Source organism: Zophobas morio, unplaced genomic scaffold (genome assembly GCF_036711695.1).
Source record: "Zophobas morio isolate AGI-343-1 ecotype UQ-CSIRO unplaced genomic scaffold, CSIRO_AGI_Zmor_V1 ptg000030l, whole genome shotgun sequence".
In the NCBI taxonomy this organism is placed as follows: Eukaryota; Metazoa; Arthropoda; class Insecta; order Coleoptera; family Tenebrionidae; genus Zophobas; species Zophobas morio.
In genome coordinates, this window is record NW_026972135.1 from 6744960 (window position 1) to 6750571 (window position 5612).

Sequence of the window (5612 nt, forward strand, 5' to 3'; positions counted from 1 at the left end):
GTGCCTTGTGCAAAAATAAAGACTTACCTTTGTGTGAAATACCTCAAGATCCCAACACTAGAAAAGGGTGGTTAGAGTTCTTCAAAAAACATTACAGTAAGTATTTTTTAATCAAATTTACGGTACACACTTTTCTGATCCACTTGCAGATGCATTCGAAATAACAGATTTCACTGTAATTTGCAAGAAACATTTCAAAGAAAAATGTTTCAAGAAAGTTGCTACAGGATATCGTTTAATCAAGGGATCCATTCCTACCATATTTGTAAGTATAGTGCGGTAAAAAAATTTATTTTTAAATATTGTAATTATTTTTTAAATTTACAGTAGTTTAGACAATAATAAAAAACATTTTAATAATTTTAATTCGTTTTAAATATAATTTTTGTTGAAGGATACTGATCCTGTTGTACCTGGTCCTTCTTGCGCTTCCATTCCCGATTCAATTCACTTCAACGATCCCAATTTGTCTCCCACAAACGAAATGAATAATTCCTCCAGTGAAATGACAGCTTTGCATGAGAAATGTAAAGCCTTAGCGTTAGAATTAAAAAAAGAAAAACGTTCTCATGCACGCTGCTCTGCAAAACTTAAAAACATTGAGCATCAACTGAAGAAACATTCAAAAACCATAGACGTACTGGAGCAAATTAACAGCGATGCTGACAGTTCTGATGAAAAGGCCATTTTTCTACTAGACCTAATTCATAATTATAAGAAGAAATCGCCAAGATGGTCTGAAATGTCTGTTCGATCATGTACCGTGTGGAGATACTGTTCACCTAAAGGATACGATTATTGCCAAACACATTTGGTCAAATTACCATCTCGGGCAACCATAGACAGGCATCTTGGTCACTTCAATGGACAAAATGACCTTATCAAAGAACGTTTGTCTGTAGAAATTGCACATTTAGAGCATCCTGCACAACGATTGTGTTCACTAATTATTGACGATATGTCAATTAAAGAGAAAATGTATTATCACAGAGTTGAAGATCATATTTATGGCCTTAATACTTGCAGTTCTGACTCTTCTATTGGAAAAAAACCTAAAATAGCGAACAAAATGTTGTGCTATGTTGTACAAGGAATATCAGCAACATATACCATACCATGTGGGTATTTTTTCCACTCATCTATGCAAGCCAAAGAATTTCACTCTTTAACCATGCAAGTGATGAAACTATTAACAGATTGTGGCTTCATGGTGTTGAGGATTGTTACAGATAATCATCCCGGCAATGTTGGTCTATTTAAAAATTTAAGTGGAGGAATATTGCAAAACTGCATTAACAACCCATTTCTACCGATGCCCCTCTTCTTATCATTCGACTTTTGCCACGCAATCAAAAATGCTAGAAACCTCTTCTTAGACCATGACATGAACTCGTCAGCTGGTGTTATTTCGTCATCATTTTTGAAAGCTTTATACGACTTGCAAAAGGGGATGCCTGTAAAGCCTGTTAGATATCTAACTAAAAAACATCTATACCCATCTAATTTCGAGAAGATGAATGTTTTGCGGGCCATACAGGTATTTTCACCAACCGTTACCGCAGCACTGAAGCTCTTAAAAGAAGATAAATATGAAGATTTTGATAATAGCGATGGAACTATTTTATACATGGAAAACATGTTCCTCTTTTTCCAAGTCCACAATGTCTCAAGCAGAAGGCACTACATACATGCATTAAACAGCAGTATTGCACCATATATTGATATTTGTGATGAACGCCTGCAGTGGCTAAATAAGGACTTCCAAAATTATGTTGATGATATCCAGTCGATCTCTGCATGCACAGGGTACCAAGGTCTGAGCAACGAAACTGCTCACGCACTAAAATTTACAGCTCAAAGTACTTTTTTGTGTATCAAGTTTCTCCTCAAAGATGCAGGATTTTATTATGTTTTACCTCGTTGTTTCAGTTCCGATGCTGTTGAAGCAACTTTTTCTCACATACGCTTGAAAGGTGGTTCAAATGATACTACCGATGCTCGTGCTGCCGAGTATGGTTTACGGCAAATTTTGCGCTCTGGTATTTTAAAATCATCGACTTCTGCCAACACAGCAAGAACTATAAGTAATATAAGCCGTAACCAACTTTCTCGTGTGAGACCACAAAATATTGATGAAGACTTTGAAGAAATACTTTTACCAGCGACACTACGAACTAAAATACACAATTTAAAAAAGAATGAAATACCAGAGCCAAATCTATTCTCTGCCTCTGTCGCTTTCCTGTCGGGATACATTATTTTAAAGCTGCAACAAAAAAAACAATGTGACGACTGTGTAGCACCACTGCTCTCAACTACATTACCTGGACCTCTAATGAAATTAATCACACTCCAAGATCGTGGAGGTTTACTGTATCCCAACGAACCTTTTGTAGGACTCGTCAAAAGAATTGCTGAAATAACACAAGAGGTGTTACCACATTTAACTTTCAACAGAACATGCGGTCAACTCATCAAAATATTGGAACCACATTTATTACAAAACCCATTATTGTCTTGCCAACAGCACCAGAGTGAATTTTGTGTGATGCTAATTGTTATAGTAGCTAGACCAGTGTTATCCAATATTTGTCTGGAAAAAACAGACTCTTTAAAGAGAAAAATGTTGGATAACAAACCCTCGAGTAGAAAGGTATTAAAAGTTTAATATACTTACAAGTTTTCTGTGTATAGTTTTCGTGTTTTAATAATTTGTGTTTCTATCTATCGTTAGTGTTCATAATAGTATTATAACTTATTATCTTCTTTGTAAATAAAAGCTGACAAATTGACATAACCTATTGGTTAATTTACTTCGTTGTTTTAACTACTAACGACAAATGATTGTCACAATCACGTCATAATATTTATAAAAAAACTCACAAGAGCACGCCACTTTCTAAACTTCTGACAAGAACTTTTAAAAAGCCCGAGTGAGCAGGCCTTATAACGCATGAATTCAGTCGGCCTTGGTCTAAAATATTTGAAATTTGGCAGTTTTGTTACAATATTTTTGCCGGTTTTGCTTGTTTAAGACTGCTTTTCCAGTAGAATTGTACAAATAGTATAAAAATGTAATTTTCACAATAAAAGGTAAAATCTTCGTCCGATGAATTTTCATAAAGGATCCCTGTTGTGCGCCTGCCTTATTCTCTCCCTCGTGTTTGGAATTCTTGGAAAAGATAGTAAACATAACACACTTTTTGTTTAAAAAGTCGTCGCAAACGAACAACAACGGTGGTTATGAAATAAATATAAAAAATTTATTATATATGATTCCGTTGTTGTGGTAAAATTAAATATAAAAGTAATAAGAAACAAACTACACGTAACAAAAAATTATATAAGCAGACCTTCACTCAATAAACAATTTTTTTATTCATCATGTATATATATATTTTTTTTTTGACCTACACAATCTTGAGTTTTATTTTGAGACGTTGCTTAACCCATAAGCAGTCGCGCGTGGGTAAAAATGACCCAAGCCGTACATTTTGTCAAATATCTTTTTTCGCTTAATCCCTATGGACTTCCGGTTTCATGAATTGCTTAATTATTCTTACCTGCGTCGACCCATACCAATTACCTGCACTTTATGCGAGTCGACAAATATGTATTTTTTTTTGTAATATTTTTTTTTTAAATAAAAATTTTACTTTATATGATATTACGCTTACGGGTTAAGTTGTTAGGTAAAATGCGATTTTTTTTCGTAAAATTTTTGAAATTATTAAACAATTTAACAGGTGCTGTTCTTATTTTTATATTTATTCTTGTATAAAGTAATTACCATAATTACATTATCATGCCTGTCTGTTTATTTCTCTACTTTTTTTTAGCCTTCTACATACATATATAAATAATATGGATTTAATAACTAAAAGAGTCTATTCTCGAAAAATATTTAGTCCTCATAAAATACTCCTTTACCTACGGTCCATTACAAAGTGTACCATTTCCGGATTAACATTTATGACTGTATAAGTAATAAAATAAAAACTGTAACAAATCATCGTGTTTATAATTTAAATATCGACTTTTTTTTTCTTATTGCGATTCATGATTATACGATTTGAGCAAACTACACAGTTTGCAATATTGCGTACACGAATCAATTTTTGAAATTTTAAATGAAGTGATACTTTTTAAATTGGGTGGCGACATCTAGGAATAGTTTAGGCAACGACCATCCATGACGGCTTAAAATTCGGGTCAGAAAGAACAAAGGCGCCGACACGAGCTGTCCCTACTGATTGTTATCTATGCTGTGCCCTTACTTTATCAGGAGACTTTCCTTCAGGTTGGCAGCACTGCGCTTTACCGCAACACAGAATATCATATGATATTCTGTGACCGCAATTTGATTGGTTAAAAACTCAACGTTAACGGCAAGGAATTACGATTAATCGTTTACAATAATTAAGTGCCATCGTGAAGTGTCGTTTGTTATAAAAACGGAACATAAATACTGTTTGATTTAAGTGCAGTTATTTTAACTGGTCTTAGATAAATGATGCCTCATATCTTTTCCCAATATTCCCTCTTTTCTGAAATCTATTTTAGTTTTCTCTCTTTGTTACCTTCTATGTCAGAAACTTGATAAGTTATTCCAGTTCTCAAAGATTTTTCAAGAAAAATTGTATGTCGTATTTTTAAAGTTGAACCACAGATTACGGATACCAGATAGTTCACTCAGCTGTCGGCACTTTGAAGTCGGTGTCCCGAGATTTCAAGCGGTATTCACGCTACTACGCACGCTCTACCAAAATTGGTTCGCAAGGTTTGAATTTAAAAGCGCGGCGGTCAGAGAAAAATTACAGCGATGATGCAAGGGATGAGGTTCTAAGTGAAGAAAAAACGAACAAAATGCTTATTTGCCTTACACAAAATGATTTATGGTTATTAGAAATGCTTAACATTTCACAATTTCCTCTGAAAAGAATTGCGGACACATGCATCGGCATTAAAAAATTTTAGAGCGTAAAAAACACGTATTCTCGAATATAGTGCTAACAAGAAAGTGGTGTTAAAATTTTTGCATGGTGAATAAACGTAACCTCTTTAACTATACGGCTTAAACGGTTACCGAAAGTTAGAAGAATTGGAGGGAATAGTTAATGAAATTTGCTGCGCTTGCATTTCTGAACTTTGTTGTTACAGTTTTCTAATCTACTCGTCTTTATAGTGATCTTCGATTTTTGGTGGTTATTTAAGACTGAAACGAGTTTAAAGGAAAAGAAGGGAAAATGTTGTATTCTCTTATTCATTTACAAAATCAGGCATTATAGACAAGATATATTTACTAAACGATACTATAATACAGTTTAATGCAGGTAGGTATTTATTTAACTAATTTTCTGATTATTTTAAAACTTTAAAAAAATCCCTTCGTAACCAAAAACGTAGAAATTAATCCTTGTAATGTTATTTATTCCCTGAATTATTACCTAAACTTTTATTCTTATATCTGCTTCATTGTAAATATTATTTTGCGTGTTAATCTGTCGAACCAGTTTCAAAGAGATTTAAAAGTGCCGAACCAATTTTAGTGTCATGCGCACGGAAAATTTGCGGACAGTTACGCCCACAAGTGAACCATCTGGTATCCGTAA

The 5612-nt window shown here is 33.8% G+C and overlaps 1 long non-coding RNA gene across 1 annotated transcript; it reads right to left on the reverse strand.

The window, feature by feature from the left end:
* Positions 1-264: 264 nt before the first annotated feature.
* On the reverse strand, positions 265-2921 carry LOC135138076 (uncharacterized). The gene is made up of 8 exons (XR_010281973.1): positions 2884-2921; positions 2678-2827; positions 2325-2593; positions 1917-2266; positions 1628-1840; positions 1116-1572; positions 642-1052; positions 265-589 (listed from the first exon to the last, which is right to left on the reverse strand). It is a non-coding gene; the product is annotated as an uncharacterized LOC135138076 (long non-coding RNA).
* Between the last annotated feature and the right edge of the window lie 2691 nt (positions 2922-5612).